Here is a 17547-nt window from a genome sequence, read left to right as displayed (position 1 = left end):
TGGGTAGTGAATACCCATCATGAGAAGTGATCTTCAAAATAACCTTAAATCTATTCCAGCTCACCAAATATTACAACACATTTGAAACCCTGTGGGTTTACTTTCTGCTTTTCACATGCAGCAACCACCATTCTTCTGAACTGGTACCAGAGCAAGACAGTCTTCTCACTAAGCACCTTTCTTGAATGACTAGAAATAGGGCAGCTTTGCTCCAGCCATCCCACTTTCCTCAACGAACACCGCAGATGACACCTGACCATCTAGGTCTGAAAGTGGGAATGGGGACAACCCCACCCCCATATATTGTCACCTATTTCTTGCATCATGCAGCCTCAAAGGTACCGTGGTTTGATCCATGCAGACCTATCAGACAGACAGGATGAAGACCACAACAGCTATTTTCACCTGCAGCTGAACCTGCGTATCTTCAAGTATTATTATTACATGGCTGCAGCATGTGCCATTCACAGACAGCTTGTGCAACAAGACTGTCTTGTATATGCAGATGCGTTCTTCAATGGTGCCCAATGGCTACAACTACTTCTCTGTGTCCCCACATGCTCTCCAGTGTCACCTCCGCAACACTCACCTCCAGAAGATGAGCAAGCTCACCAGCTAAGCCTATGCTTGTGAAAATCAACACACAAAGGAGTGAGGTAATTCAATGCAAGGCCAAGACCAATGTAACTGCAATTTGAACTTGCACTGATGCTGCTGATCTTTGCAGCTGGAGAAATTTGGCCCAGTACTCCAGTGTCTTAGAGCCATCATGATGTGTCTAGTACGCTGACTGTTCTCGTTTGTTTCACGGTTGGATGAGATGCTTCTATACAAAGCTGCTTAAATTCCAAGTGTTGGCCCTGAGCATTCCAAGAGCATGGTCCTGAGAGATCCCTAAAGAGTACTCTGTCTCAGTAAAGTGTTTTGGGACCAGGGAAACTAGTCTTGGTTGCTGAACTTTCTGTGTTCTAAGCAGGACGTTGTGTACTCTATGTTAAATATCCAAGACTTTGCTCTTTAACTTCTCCTCTTAACTAGAATAACTTCTCTGCTCCCAGGCTGTGGCTAGCTCTCACATCAAAGGTAGGAACCATTCAGTCACAGGCAACACTTGGAATTTAAGCAGCTTTGTATAGAAGCATCTCATCCAACCGTGAAACAAACGAGAACAGTCAGCGTACTAGACACATCATGATGGCTCTAAGACACTGGAGTACTGGGCCAAATTTCTCCAGCTGCAAAGATCAGCAGCATCAGTGCAAGTTGAGTTTTGGACAGTATTTGCTAAATTTGCCAGGGAAACAGCAAAGTGAATTCTTAGGCGCTTAACCGTGCAGTAGACATTATACAATTGAAATCTTAGTGAATATTACCAAAAGAATGTCAGTGGGTGTGTAGTCATACATGTAAAACACACAATAAGGACATCTTAGCAAGAGCCCACTATACTTGTGGGCTGAAGGACAATTTCAGACACTCTTCCACAAGGAAGGATTGCATCTCCTCCATACAGAGGTAATATGCATGGAGACCAGGAGAAAAATGTATGACTCTTAAAGATAGTCATCTTCTGAGCTACAGCAGGCTGCAGGCAAGCGGCTCACTGCTAACAGCCCAAATGTCCTGACTGTGCATAAGAGTGGCAAGAAAAGACACAAAAGCTGCTGGAAGGTATCTTTGCCTTTCTCAGTATCTCCTAGGACAGGTCAGTCACACTCCAAAACGGTGAATGAATTAGAAAACTGTGAGTCCATTCTACAGCCAAGTAATCGACAAAAACTCCCAAGAGCTGCAAAACTTCCCTGGGGATGAGAAAGGAAACTCTTAAAGGCAGATCAGTGGCTAAAGCAATGTGCTTGCTCTGGATGATGTACGTGCTCACCAAAGTGGCAGTTCATGACCCACAGATGAGGCCATGTCCACCGCTTTCAGGGGTCACTCCAGCTCCTGACAATATTTTTGCATTAGCAGCTACATGTCAGAGCCTGCTGTCAGGTTTTCCAGCAAGAGCTGGGGAAAGGGATGCATAAATGGGAAAACCAATGGCTGTAATAAGGGCTCCAAAAGCAACAGCAAATCTATCTCCAGGAAGACCCAATGCAGAAATTATACACTCCCCATTCCCTAAGTTATTATAAGGATATCCCTAATAATGCTCATTTTCATCCTGTTCCCCAGCTGTTTCTAATACACTTATTTTGTTTGTTTGCGTGCTGGATCCAAAGCCATGTCTGCATAGCACCATCTATTTTTTGCCACAGAGCCCCAGCTATACAAGCATCTAGACAGTTTGTTACTAGACAATGACAAAGGCTGTACTTATCCTGCCCTACAACTCTCTCCTACCCCTGTAACAACCAAGCCCTTCTGCAGCAGCAGGACAAAGGCCGACAAACAGATGAAGGAAGGGCACTGAGCCATTCTGCCCACTGCCCATGCACCGGTCTGCCAGTTCACCATCATCATAAGCATGTGACTAGACAACAATGCTGCTCTTTCCCTTCTACCTGCAAGTTTCACCATGGCCTGCAAGGAAGCTTGAGGATTGCAATTGCCTCTTTACCAAAGGAGAGGCACAGAGAGTACGGTGCCACGTCGCAGCCACCCTGAAGCCCCTCACACCTTTATCATGTTCTGGCTTAGTGTGCTATTCACACAGCAGGGACTCAAACTTTTATTACTCCAGTGATACGAGACGAAAACACACCATGTCTGCAGAAGCAGCTGACAGAATAATGTATTCTTGTAATCTTGGCAGCACTGAAAAATTAAAACAGTGGATCCTCAGTATGGTTGAGTCACGTTTCACCGCAAAGCAGCACTGCACATGCACAGCTCATCTCCTAGCAAGAATTCTCTGCACTGCAGAAGCAGCTCACAGTTTTAGGCAAGATGCTGTAATGAGAAGCCAGCTGGGTGAGATGGGAAGCTTAAAGCATGCTTCCATGTTAAATGCAGCAAACCTGAAATTGAGAAAAAAAACCCTCCTTTTTCCCCGGACAAATGCCCCGGTTGACCTGGGGAATTTGCTGCCACAGGATGCAGAGGTCAGCAGCTCAAGGGGCTTCCCGAACAGGTTACAGATCTGCAAACAACAAACATCTCCAGGGAACTGTAAAGATTAATAAAATAAGCAATAGCTTTGGAAAGAATATAAGCCTACAGGCTTTGAAGTGAAAGCCAAACTCTAACTCTTGGAGTGAAATACAAATTATCCCTGGAGAAAGCCCTGTGGGCTTTAGGATTTTTTTTTTCTTTAAAGCAGAGTTCAGGGCCTCTGTTGGGGACACTGTCTTGGGGTGGATGGCCCAATGGTGTGCTCCAGAGTGGCTTTTCCTAGAAAAGCTTCAGTTCTAATCTGAAAAATACAGTTCTTGGCTTCAAATAAAGATCAGTTGCTGGAAATATAGAAATACTTTCTATACTTAAAAAAGTATGCGTAGGCAAGAAGAAGGCCTCCTGTCACAGCACTGCATGGGGCTTAATCACTTGGCTCCTGATGCCTTCAGCAGGAGTTGTTCATCCCAAGTCCCATGCAACGTTTCAGGAAAGGCAGCCCACATTCTCATAGTTCTCAGAACAGATTCGACTATTTAAAAACTTTGGCACAAAGTTTCTTTAACCAAACAAAACTGAACTCCTTGGGCTAAACCCATCCCTCGAGGAACTCCACTGGAGTCCAGGAGGCAACAGCAAGATTAATCTGGTCCATATTGTTTCTTTCTTCTTCCCTCAGTAAAGGCCTCTCCTGTATTCTCCCCCACCCCCCGCCAGTTTTTGGAGCAGTTATCCCCAAGGTTTACCGTAGCCTATCTGCCTTCCCACCTCTTCACCACCCCCACCAAACCCTCAGTGGATTTTATTTTTGTTTGCAGTATGGTAGCATCTTGGCTTTGTACAACTTATAAACAGAAGGGACGTCAGATGTGAGCAGAGAAAGGCAGAACAAAGGAGACTTTAATATTCCCATTGTAGCCTTTGCAAACTGAGACACAGAGAGATTGACTTGTCCAGTGTCAGACAGAAAGTTTGTGCAGAGCTCAATCCTCATTTTCCCAGCGCTTCCCCAATGCTTTTCTCATACAACCATCCCTTTGTTTTCTGGAAGAATATAATCCTCCTTCTTCTCTTTACACTTCTTGCTTCCTCCTCCTGCCCTTCTCTCTCTATTATTCTTTCTTTCTGCATTTCTGCCTCAAATATTTACTTTTTGTGTGTGCTAAACCCTATTTAACCCCTTCCTCCCTTTCCTGTACACTATTATCTCGCCCCGCAGAGCTGTGAGCTTTCCTAGTTTAATTTCTCTGCTTTTCTACAAGCCATGGAGAGGGGCTTAGGCAAGGGCTGCTGGGGCCTTTGCTGCTGGGATTTTGCTGGCCGAGGCTCATTGGTTTAGAGGCAGAGAGGCCACAGCATGGCACAAGTATTTAGTTGAATAGAAGCAACATGTGCTCCAGACTAGTATTTTAGCACCATCTGGCAGAGATAAATGGGGCTGGACACTCTGCATCTGCCTATCGCTCCTTTGATCCTTGATGCAAAGAAAGGGCATTTTAGTGACCTGAGCCCCCCCAGGAGCCTGTGCAGCTCTCCCACCACACCTCCCTGCTGCTGACAGCAGAAAAGCAGGTTTTGACTTCACAGAGGAAGGAAGGAAGGAAGAACTGAATTGAATCTAAATACAGCACCAGCCAGAAAAAATAAAAAATTAATCTGTAAGTATCATTACCAACTACTATTGCTGATGATTAACCCAGAGCTACATACTTCACTAACAAAGGTTATTAGTCTCCTTAACAACCAATAAATTATACCTGGCCTCACAAGAAGCATTTATAGTCCTAGGACTGCACATCACAGTGGGGCAGGGACAGGATGAAAGGCAGGTTGGACTAGCACCACAGCCCTGGGGCAAGCGTGGTGGCTGTCTCCCTCAATCCTCGTTTCTCTTTCTCAAGCAAAAACTTCTCACTCAGTGCTCCTGATATGTCCACCCTTCCTAAACGAACTAGTGTAGCAAACAGTCATCTGCATTCAACATACCTTGAGCACTAAGCATGGCCACAGCATGCAACATTCATCTGGGGAGACCACAGACATTGCCGATATTTTCTGTGGAAGCACGGCTGGCATTGGCTGTGCTTCTCACCCCATGCAGAGCTGGGGCTAGAGCTTGCTTTCAGCTCTGCAATAGAAATGTAAATAATCCCTGAGACCCTCGTAGCCTTGTGATGATGGCCTTACTGCTATATAATTGAAGACCTACATAGCATTTAAGCTTGTGGTAGAAGTCTACTTATTTCTGCACATGTTAAGTGTATATGAACACAGGACTATAGATATACAGGTATGCAAAGTGTGTTACAGGTACCTCATAGAGGACCTGACCATAAATCTGCTGTGAATCTAATATCTGGTATTCCTGTTAGTCTTGTACACACTAAATGTTTTTACGCCACCAGATCTAGTGTGCAGACTGACACACAGAATCACACTATAGGCTGCAAAGTTGCAAGAACCATGGACACCAAATAGATGCTCTGCACAGAAGACTAACTCCACTGCACAATGCCAAGGACTTTACCCCATGTACCACATGCCAAGCACTTTATCCCAGCTGAGAAAAGAGTTATACTCATTACATTGCTGCATTTATTCTATTTATTCGAAAATGAAAAGATGAATGTTGGTTTTTTTTATATATATATATATATAGGCTCAGTCCAAGACTAATATTTTCTCTGTGTTTCCTTATTCTGTCCTTCCTTTTATTAATTATATACCACTACTTATCGCTGGAACATCCTTTCGGTCACATCTATTGGGTGGCAATACTACAGGCTACCTCCACTTCCAAGTTTTGCCAGTGCTCACTTGTCAGACTGTCCCCTCTACACTGACAGGTCGGTCTCTCTGATTCCCACTGCCTGAATCCCTGCAAAGGAACAACCACTGCCAGCTCACCCCTATTCCCTCCCCTGCCTGTAACTTCCCTCCCCTGCCTGTAACACCAAGAGAGGCAGGGCGGGGGTTTGGGGGAGCTTGCTAATTGCTGAGATTGTTATTCCTTCCACGAGGTTCTTGGCAGCATCGAGCCTCCCAGCACAGCCTTTGAATGTCCACACATTTAAACAGTAGCCTCAGCTTGAAAGCACGCCAAAGAATAGGCAAGGCTTCAAGAAAGATACAGCCGCTTGCTGCAAGCGTGCAAATTCATTAGCCTCTGTGCACATGTGGCCCTCTAATAAGCTGTATTCAGCATCTGAAGCCTAAAACATTGCACCCTGTGCATCCCACATAAGCCAACAGCCAGGCTTTGCCTTTTCATATGTGGCACAGAACCATTCAAAGCATCAGAAGGATACCAAATTAATGCACAATCTGTGGCGAAGGCTCTGCTTCATCTCCATCCACAGGGGATTTTATTAATTTCATTTTAAACATACACTCAGAGAGATGCTAAGAGAATGCAATGACTGTGAGTCAATCTTTCATGCATTTCCTTTTCATTTTCATCAGGACTTTGGAATCAGGCTGAGATCTTTCCATTCCTACCCTTAGAAAAATAATTAGACATTATAGGTAGCCCCATGGATAGCACATCTGACTGCTAGTAAAAAGACTTGGCTCTATTTGTGGTTCTGCTCCTAAATTGCTTTGTGATCCTGAACAAGCTGTTTTAACTGAACTAGATCTTGGTTTTCCTCTCTATAGAACAGAAATAATGACTGCCCACATTAGTAAAGCACAGTCAGGTCCACAGACCTCGAAAGCACCTCACAAACATGACTTAATTTTGTCTCAAAAAAACCTTTCTGAGGCAGGGAACTGCTGCAGTGTACTTTTATAGATAGGCAAAGATGAGGCACCAACAGTAGGAAAGCCTTGCTCTGGTGATCACAGAAAGGACTTTTTGGTCAGGAAAGGGAGATGTTAAGAAAATTGGAAAAATAAGGTCATCTGACACAAAATTCCGTGTTTTATTTCTTAAGTGTGCAAGGGATGGATGTGCTGCCCCAGAGGGAAATCAGTATACTCAGCACCTTGAGCTTTTAGTCATTAAGTGTCTTGCTGCAGATTGCACTACACATCAGTAACCACCCTGATGCAACAGCCCTTTACAGTGTCAATAAAGAGCTGTGGGCCATTTGTAAACTGAAGTCACATTTTAAGCATGGCCATGGTTTCTACCCAAGCCTAGTATGCGTGGATATTTTCATTTCAGTCCCCCCACAATTACAATTGGATTCCTTATGGAAACATTCCTCAGAAGTTTATAATCCTGTAAAAAGTTTAGACCTGCTGATGGATTCCTGTAGGAAGGATGCAAGTCCTCTGTGAAGCTGTAGAGGCAAGGTACCCAGGGTCTCATCCTCTATTGAATTCTATAGGTTAGAATAATTTCCTTTAACTGGCATTGGTTTAGTTGACAGGCTTTTTCGAAAAAGCTGCATCAAGGCATCTGCCAGCACCTGTTATGTATCAGTGACGTGCTTAGTGCTTCCCATCCATCTCTCAGAAAGCCTCCCTCTCAGATCCTGGAGGTCCCCAGCCGCCAGTAACTTCTCCAGGACAAAAAAATAAAATAAAATATCTAATTATGTACAACATTCAGGAGGCACTTTGCTGAAACACCAGCCTTACAAAGGGACCATATGCCAGTGCCTCAAGTGTGCTTTGCAAACATCTGCCTCTCAGGGGGATTTCATGCCAGACAGTAAGAAAGCAACTTTAATTAGAAGCCAATTGAGATCCTTGTCTGAAGGCCTGTGACTTCCCTAAAAAAAAAAAAAAAAAAAATCACAAACAAATAAAGCAACTGCATTTGCCCCCATGTTTAAAAACTAACTGTACAGTTTCTCTTTCAATGCAGAGTTCTCTTTATAATTTTCCTGACAGGGTTCAATGTGCCGTTTCTGAACAGAGGCACAGGCTGACAAAGTTCCCGTTGCCTTCAGAAAGATCCCTGCCCAGGAAGGATGGTTGTGTCTAGTGCGAGCGTTGGAGCGGGGTTTAAATTAGTTATTTTTTATTGTAGTTCATCCAACGTTCACAGACTAGTACCTCCCTATTAGTTAATTACATTTCCCTCTCTCCCATCTAGCCTCAAATCCCACCTGATCAGATGAATTTCTTCCTTTGCTCTTCGCCTTCGGTCCCTCTTTCTTTCCACTAGGGCTTACGATTTCAGCTTGCATCTATTGTGTCACCCTGTTAAGCTGATTTTTTTAAAAAATAATAAAATGAAACCCCAAACCTGCAACTCATAGGAGAGTTTTCCCCTCCTGTCTATGAATTCCGCAATTAGGAATAAAGCAAGATACATGCCCTAATCTCTTGAAACAGGACAGGCAAGTAGAAACCATCCCTGGGGAGGGGTAGCTGGGGGAGCAGCCAGAGCCCTGCCAGGATTGCAGAGCCTGTCCCCAGCCCTGTGTGGGGAACAGTGCATCCAGACCAGGCAGCCACAGGTCTCTGAGTGATGCACCTTCAGACAAAACCAGCAAAAACAGGGCAGCAAGAATGGCAGAAGAGAGCACCTGAGCTAACATCAAGTGCAGTGCTTCCCCACAGGGTCCCAGGGAAGGCTCGCAGGCTATGCTGTGATACTGGGCTGCTCCGACAGCAGCTCCCTGCAGCCTTTGCTGGGAGAGCAGTACCTTCCTTCACACCCCACTCTCCTGTCCTCATTTCAGTTTCCCAGGGTCTACTCCTCTGCAAACCATCTAAAAACAACCCCAGTCCACCATCAGGGACTGCGCATAACCACTTGGGCTGACTTCAGATTGTCTAGACCACTCTAATGAAGCAGCAGCGGCTGCAGCTCCTCCAAGGATCTCGCAAGGAAATGCTCTGGCTGTAACAGCAATCGGTTTAACTTCCCCGACAACATCCTAAATCTAAGCAAAACCAGGGCAAACATTTTACACACATCGGCGGGAGGGGTAAGGCAAGACACTCACAGGACTAAATAATGTATCTGCCTCTCTTACGGATGCTGACATTTTTGACACACATTAAACATTAATGAAAATCATTTTATGGATGGCTGAGTCATGCCAGTCAATGCATAATCTCCTGCCTCTCCACCTGCCCCTTTCACCCTCATCTGGCTCCTATCGTGGAGTGCAGCCACTTGTAACTCTGCCCCCTGAAAGAGGCCGGGCCCCCCAGATGCCAAAGAGCAGAGCAAAAGCACCAAGGGGGCTGAACAAACCCTAACAAACACATGGACAAGATCTGAGCCCACGGAGTCCTAACCCCGCTTCTGTTAAATTCACAAACCTGCTGTTTTGTTAATTAGCTAACACAAGATGCTGTGAATCATTTTGGAAAGCAAATTACCTCCCTGATTTCTAAAAGCTTCCTAGCTGCATTTTTTTTTAAGCTTACTATTTTTTCCTTCTCCCAATGTATAAATGCCAATTAAATTACTGCCTGCCTCTGTTTAATCTAATGCTAGCCTACTCATATTTTCAGCTGCTCCCTAATGCCAGTACAGCCCCTTATGCCCAAATCTCTTTAGCATGCTAGTATAAATGTTTATAGCCCTAAGACTTACAGCTATAAGAAGCTTGACATTTTTGTGGTAAAAACCTGCAATGTTATTGTAATGTTGAATAGAAAAGGATCACCAATGGGCTGAAAATGCAGCTTTCCTTTAGTTTGTTCCAGCTAAGGACACATATAAAGAGATGACTGGGATTAAAGCCTCACTAGCTGTCTGGATCTTTTCCTGGACAAGCAGTCCTTAAATTTGCTGAAATGATACTCACCAGAAGGTAGAGTTACACAAAGCCACTGGGCAGCCTTCAAAGACAGAGGATACACATTTAATCTCATCTTACGTATCCCATTAGACTGTGAGACTGGATGCCAGAGTTACCAGAAATACGTTCTTCATCCCAAACATACTTTTCTTTATGGAAGGGGCTAAAATATTTCTAACAAGATTATCGCCTAAACTGAGTAAATTGGCTTCTTTTCACTAAGGGGGAGCTCAGAGCTGCACAAATAACCGGCTACAGGTTAATGAGATCTGACTGCTCTCCAGAGGGTGCAAGCTGCTGCTTTATAGATCCCTGACAGCTGGAGTCGAATGACCATCCAACTCATCCCTAAAACACAGGGAAGTAGTTTGGGGCCCCTCTTTCCAACCCACTGCCAGGTTGCAAATACAAAAGCCACAGACCTGACATTGTCTCCTTATTTTTTTCTTTCAACAGAGGTGACAGAAGTGCAATATATAGGCAATAATTTTTTAATTTCACGGATTGCATTATGAAATCCTTTTCCCACACACATCTTCCCTTCTTCTGAAGGGATTTTACTGCTTCAGGGTTTTCCTGATTGCAGTTTTGCTGAAGAGCACACTCCGCAAAAACCAGCAACGCCAAGCAGGAAGAAACCGTCACATGCAAAGTGTCAGTAATAGCCCACACAGCTCATTAGAAAGATCTCCTAAAGACAGTGGAATTATACATTGATCACAGATGACCTATTGCAAACTGTGGTGTCTTTACCAGGATCTTGCTACAGGCATCTGCCAAGCCTCATTTGAGTACAATACTGGGGAGCAGACCCCAATCTCAACGCAGCTAAGTCAACAGAAGGCCATTTATTACCTTCAGTAAACTAGAGACGAGGGGAAAATGCAGCCTCTCCTTTCCCCCACATCTCCTACTGCAGGTGAGATTTCACTTCCCTGGCTGCAGCAGTTTTAATAACCTATTTTTATATTTTTGCCCAGTGAGAAATCCAATCTGCATACACCTCCCACACAAGGCATTCCTGCTCTCCATCACACTTCGGTTCTAGGCTTGCTGATAAAAGGACAGATTGCATCTGCATTTCCAGCCTTCAGCTCAGCCCAGGGTTTCATGACCTTTTCCTTCAAACTCCAGCTCTGCTGCTGGAATGACTTGTCCATTAGGTTAGTTGTTCAATAACTCTTAGGCACTACCATGTTAATACAGCTTTGAATAAATGACAAGTCACAGTCAGAAGTCAATGCAACACTAGGAGCGATGACAAAATAAAAACGGCAAATTAAGTGTACAAAGGAAAACAAAGAAATGCACTGGTATTTTTCTGCCTGCTTCTAAAGCAAAGGCAGAACGAAAGATGGGCTGGAGAGAACAGATACATCATGCTTTGTCTTCATTATTATAATAATTAATTTATATTAGCAGGTGCACATTAAAAAGATCTGTTTCCACCCCTCTGCCACCACCAGCTGGTGCAACATGCGTGTGTCAGTCACGAGAAATAGTAGTTGTGCTGATGCTCCTCACCATCCCTCTTACGTCTGCATCCTGCCCCACCTGCAGCTTTGTTATGGGGTCCAGTCAGCACCACTGGTACAGGGCTGCACAAACAGATTGTGGAGGGCAGTTTCTCACCAGAAGTGCCTAAAACAGACGGCCAGAGCCAACTATGGTTGGAGAGAACCAAACACGTAATGGCATTTCCCATATTTCATGGCAGCTGACTGATGGCAGAGCATGGGTGCCATGGCCAGGGAGTTGAGACAGGACATATATAATAACGTTTTATAAACCTGACATTTATAAACCTGCACTGGAAAAATAGCTAGGACTTTCCAGCCAGAACTCTTGTTCCTGAGGAACATATAATGGAAATGTTCATGAGATCTCTGTTTTGTACCTCATCCAGTGGATCCCACCACAGGATTTGGCCCAGAGCCCGCCAGCAGGGTGCAGGGATATTACAATGGACTGAGAGGGCCAGAAAAATATCCTCTTGGTAATGCCTGCTTAAATTTTGTGATCTGATGAAAATGCAGCCTGTGGAAATACATCTACCCCCTCTACCACTTTCCTGGGAAGCCTTATCAAATGTTGCAATAGCCATTTATAGGAAGGTGTACATTAGCTCCAGAAAGTTTAGATACATGATACTGACTACTAATGAAAGCTGCAGGATAAAGGAATAATGACATGCTTGTGAATAAAAACTGCATACCAAAATACTATAGAAAGAAAGTTACAATGCAGGAGGTACAAATTTCAATTTTGCAAGTGGTATACTGGCTTAAATGATATAGACAAAGAACCTTTTTACAGCCATGAGATGCTTCTTTGGAAATGTTTTGTGAACCCTCACACAGAAAGAAAGACAAAGAGATAAATAGTCTCTTCTTCCACTGCACTGAAGAGCTACAGTACTGAGCACGCTGCCTGCTATAAGACTACTGACAATTAAGGACATGTCACCCTGAGCAGTATCTCTGCCCGCACATATCTTGTCTGCCCATTACCATCATCCTCAGCCACCACAACACAACCATGCACAGCAATCCTACATTATGGGAATAAATATCCACTGAAGCCAAAATGGCAAGTCAGCTGAGCACATAAATTGCCCAGATTCTACCCGAGGACAAGAATAATTATCTTTCCAAATCCACTTTAAAACCCTCGCTAAAGAATACTTTCTGAAGAGGTCAAACCCTGATGATAGCTAATACTTTCAAATTAATCTTTGTTATTGCCCAAATACAAAGAGCTGTTTTAATGCATCACGACAGAAGAATACCTCCTCCAGGAGCGAGCTTTTGTATAGATCATCTCTTAAGTGTTCAGTAAATCATATGATTTTGCGGCTTTGAAATATTGCACTTTGATGTCCAAAGGACAGATGTCAGCATAAAAAGACGGGGGGGAAAAGAAGCCCAAGCTCTGTGCAGCCAGCAGTAATTGACAAAACAGCAGTGAGCTCATGTGTAGAGACCAAATAAGCAATAGCAACAGAGCTACATCCTCACCCCTTTTCTTCCAAAAAGTGTTTCGCGATAGTGTAGCTACGAAAGTGCCAGCAAAGTGCAGTGCCCCAAGTCACCACTACCTGCTCAGCGACGTGGCTGTGCAACAACTTACCCTACCTCTAGCTCAGGAGCACCCACAACTGCTAGAAAGCAGGTACCTGGCAAAACAGCGCACTTGAAGCTGTAACACCAGTTAGTCCCTTGAGTGTCAATTGTTTGAGGAATAGCGTGCTGTAGCTTATGCTACCACTGTCACTGCTGTTCCAGGGATAAACAGAAGGCTTCTGTCATCAGTGTTTTCAATCCAGCCCTTTTCACAAGGACTGCTATTCAATTATAATGATTGTTTTGTTAAGTGTGGTTCTACTCGGAAAACTGACTCCATAAAAATAGGATCATGGAGTTAATGTTTATTGCATCTCAATGATTTCCAGATCAAACACAGTCAGTTTACAAGTGAAAAAGATGTTTGGTTTGTTTTTCCAACTACCAGGTCTACAAACTCATGCTGGGATCTAGAAGTTAAGTTGTCATCTTTTTGGCTCGTATGATTGCAAAAGAAACGAAAAAGAATTCTGCTCACCCACTCCTGGAGCGGCTGCGTATTTCCAGCTTCAACAGAGATAATAAGGAATAAAAATGAAGACAATATTTTCAAACCCACTTAACTAGTTCTGTGCTTCAGGGCTCCAGAGAGGTAATCTGATTTTAAAAGCTACTCCAAGGGCAACTCAAAGTGATAAGACTTAAGCACCACTTAAAATCTTACTGCATATTTAGGTACCTAAATAGTACGTACCTAACTTTAGGCACCCGTTTTTCAAAACCATTCCCCTTAATTTAGTCAGCAAATTAATCAGATTTGCATGTGATTACACATAGATAGCAGATCATTTCAGTAGGAAGGTGCTATTTTTATATAGACACTTGTTGGAACAGAATTGCATGTTAAACTAAAATTTATGAGTCTGCAAGCTGAGTCTACATTAACTATTTGACAGCTGCAAATTATTGCATTACAGACATCGCCAAGTTGCTTACACAGATACATGTGCGTACGTGTAACTCAACCATTCCCCAGCTGCCTGTAAAGCCTCAGCATTGTCAGGGTTAGCAGGTTTCCCTCATGGCAACTCCTACAGGTCATAATCAGGTTATCTGAGTGCCATCATTATGCACATGAAAGAAACAAGCTGTTCTAGGGGTAGAGGAACTCCTGAAACCTGGTTTGCTATGGATTAGCTTCCTATCATGTTGACACACAGATCCTTCAACTCTTTGTCATGTCCCCTATGAGCTCCCTACAGCAAACCTCCGCTCTTCAGCCACACCTTTGCTTCTCCCCATTTTGTCTGCCCAATACATCCTGCTTTTACCTTCTGGGCTCCTGTGCCAAAAGGTTTCAAATGCCGCCAGTCAAACATACATTATACCCCCAGTGCTGCTCTGGACCCCAGTATAATGATTGCAGTGAGCCTTGCAAAGGATTTGAAGGAGCCTTAGTAACAGCTGTATGTAAAACACAGATTTATTGAGGGCAAACCAAGAGAATGTTTGCCCCATTAACCAGTTCCCACAGAGCACTCCTCCATGACCCGGTACAGCCACGTTAATGCTGACCACCCCATCTGGATCTGGGCTTTGCCTCCTCCTGCCTTGCACATTTGGGAGTTAATGACAATGTTTGATGACAACCAAAGAGATAATGCATAAGAGCTTACAAGAGAAGTGGGCTGAAAATAAGGGCTATGAACATGGCCAGTATTTACAGAAGTACTGAGTTAACAAGTTTGGAGGAACTTTCAAAAATATGAGCCAGTTTTACACACCTGACCTTTCCACATTGTTTTCACAAGCTGGAGGTGCATGCTTGCAGGGGCAGTCCTGCCAGGCCATCCTTGCAGCTTTACTGTGGCTCTCCTCCCCTTCCTACCCCCCTCCAACAAGGACAAGCAAGGTTGTTTAATTAAATCCAAATGTTACCATCTTTAGCTAAGTGTAAAACTGTTGATTTGGAAAGCACCATACTTGGCTTTCATGATTAAGGAGCACTGTGATCAATGTAACATCAGGCCAATTACGGCAGTTACGGCACTGAGAGATGTATTTCTGTTCTCTGGCTCTCTTTATGTATTCAGCTGTAAAGTGAAGGAAAGTGCAGCCTCAAATACTAATTGCACTGCTTTAGGACATATTCACTCCTAAGGAGCTCCTTCTAGGGCCCCTTCAATCACACGGCTATTTAGTGCCTTTACCACTCCAGTACCAGTCAAGATCTTGCCCCTGATGATGAAACCTGCCTGGAGATTTTAGAAACCCATAGTCACGCAAGACAAGGTTGTTGCTCCTGCAAATAAGCCACTGCTGACTTGCCTTCATAAGCAAGAAAGTCAGGGGGACTGTGAAAAGAGAACAGCGAGAAGGAATGGGTGTACTTGTGGCTCACTCCATCCTCCGGATGATATTTTCCCAGCACGTAGTCACAGCTCGTGCTATTTGAGTCACTCTCATCTGAGAATGCAAATAATTCCCAACCGATAATACAGCATTTCTGCCTGCAGGCTTAGAGCTCAGCTTCTCTCAGGATGCTTCAAGCTGAGCAGAGTCCTGGAGAGCCAGGGGCTATTCGATGTTGAGGGGAAGGGGCCTTGTACAGATGGGATGGTAGGCAATCAAATGCTTTGGTCTGGAGGGAAATCGCAGCCCTCCCAATACTAGTGGCTTTAGACTTTGGGTGTCTGTCCTTAGGAATGCCAACGCAAAGAGGAGTAGCTCAACGCAGTTATTGGAGAACTGTAGATTCACCCTGCTGAAACCATCCTTCAGTTCCACACTTCTGTATGACTTTCCCCACAGTTTCTCTGTGAATTATTTTAATTTCTTATAATAAGAAATGGATTTGCCTTGCCATTTACAGCACAGGATATCACACAATTACTGACTCAGATCTGAACACTTACTGCTTGGATTCCCAAGAAAAATAACATTAAATTGGAATTTAGGTTGAGTAACTTCAGATATCTGAAAGCAAAAGTAGCATTTTGTGGGAAGCTGTAATTATTCCAGACAACCAAGAGAAATCCAGAAAATTCGGAACTCAGTTAAATGTAAAAACAAACCAAGATGGATAAGGTATGGAAATCGGTGTTAAAGTATACCAGCTATAATGCAGAGAGCCTTCGGGATACCAGGGAACAGGAGTACAGCTATGGCTAGCATGCAGTACTACTGATAGCTGCTGATTACATTGATATTGAAAGCCCATTTCATTTTTTATCTTTCCGTTATTAAATTATTTTAGGATGAGTAAAAGGAGACCACATACCTGTCTGTTAAGATTAACATGGACGTATACCACATTAATCTGGCAATAAAGCCATTATGGACAATCCCTTAGTTCAAAGCCTCAGGATGTGTATCTTACTCAAAAGTTGCTTATAAATTCATTTAGCCCAGGAAACAGTTGCTGCCTTATAAACATGGGATGTTTCTAACCTTTAATTTACCTATTCTCCTGCAAAAACAGGAGATCATGGAGATGGCCAGACATCAGTGCAGGTCCCAGCTCCTTTTTGTGGCTCATTTAAGAGAGCCCTCTGGACATTAACACTGAACCCACACTTGCCTTTTATTCCTTGGAAGGAAACAGCCTTCTCTTCCTTGGTGTACCCTTTCCAAATGCCTGTGAAGTAACCCATGTCACAGCGAAGACAATAAAAGCTGCAAGGGGCCCAATATAGGAGACCTTCCCCCAGCTCCATGCAGTTCTGCCTGGGGTCTTGCTGTGCCAGCTCTGATCTCCAGGAAGCTCTGACATTTTCCTTGACGGTCCCAAGATATGGAAGGATAATGGTTACCAGGGTTAGCCTGAAACATTTGGTTTTGAGTCATGGCCATAGATGTAACGTGTGATCACACACAAATGGCTTGCTTTTCCTGCATCTTGGTTCACTCGTGTGCTGGGGACAGCATGTTTCCGTACCCTCCTGATTGCAGCTGCAGAGCCTGGAAGCAGCGTTCTGTCTTTTCACTGGCCAAGAAAATTTCTTACCATCAGTGGTAAGCAGGTGTTTTCTCTGTACGGTTTGCTTAAAGGGAAATTAAGAAGCAGAAAGATGTAAAGCTGTTCTTGAAAAAAAACATGTCCATCTCTAGAAAACCGAGAAAATATTCAAGTGCCATTCATTTAGCACTGCTGATAAATAAAGTCTTGAGTAATTAGTCTGCTGATTACTCCAGCTTCACTGGGTATAATCTAACTTACCATCAGTCGCAGCCACAAGGATGTTTCCAGCACATGATGGTCACAGAGAGCTGTTCTCAGCTGCCCCACTCACCTGTTTTGACCCAGTGAAAGCCTTCAGCTGCAACCCACCATCCAGTGCCAATTTTTAGTGGGGGTAAATGAGAAGTAAGAGTAGAGAGTACTGCATTCAGAAAGAAAACCAGCTTGTCTGAGTCATCCCTGAGCTTTCAACACTCACATCTTCGAGCAGGATTGCGCGTACCCCGGAGCAGCTGCCATGGAGAGCAGTATGCTTGGAGGCAAAGTGCATCTACTGTGTGCGTGAAGGAAAAGCAGCATGAGAAAGGCAAGTCCCTCGTTGAGATCACACGTGGGGTTATCACAGGCTCAGGATAAGTCCCTTGCGCAGAGCCCTGTGCCATGCACCACACGGCCTCCCCTGACGAAGACCAGGACTACATTAATCGCTTGCTTATCATCCACACTGCAGATGCTTACAGGTGTTTTTACTTCA

General features: G+C 44.1%; 1 protein-coding gene across 8 annotated transcripts in view; it reads right to left on the bottom strand.

The window, feature by feature from the left end:
- The window catches only part of KALRN (kalirin RhoGEF kinase), a 528424-nt gene that overhangs the window by 361877 nt on the left and 149000 nt on the right, over positions 1-17547 (bottom strand). The window lies entirely within an intron of this gene.

Source organism: Falco peregrinus, chromosome 8 (genome assembly GCF_023634155.1).
Source record: "Falco peregrinus isolate bFalPer1 chromosome 8, bFalPer1.pri, whole genome shotgun sequence".
Classification (NCBI taxonomy): Eukaryota; Metazoa; Chordata; class Aves; order Falconiformes; family Falconidae; genus Falco; species Falco peregrinus.
This window is presented reverse-complemented; position numbering and strand designations above follow the sequence as displayed.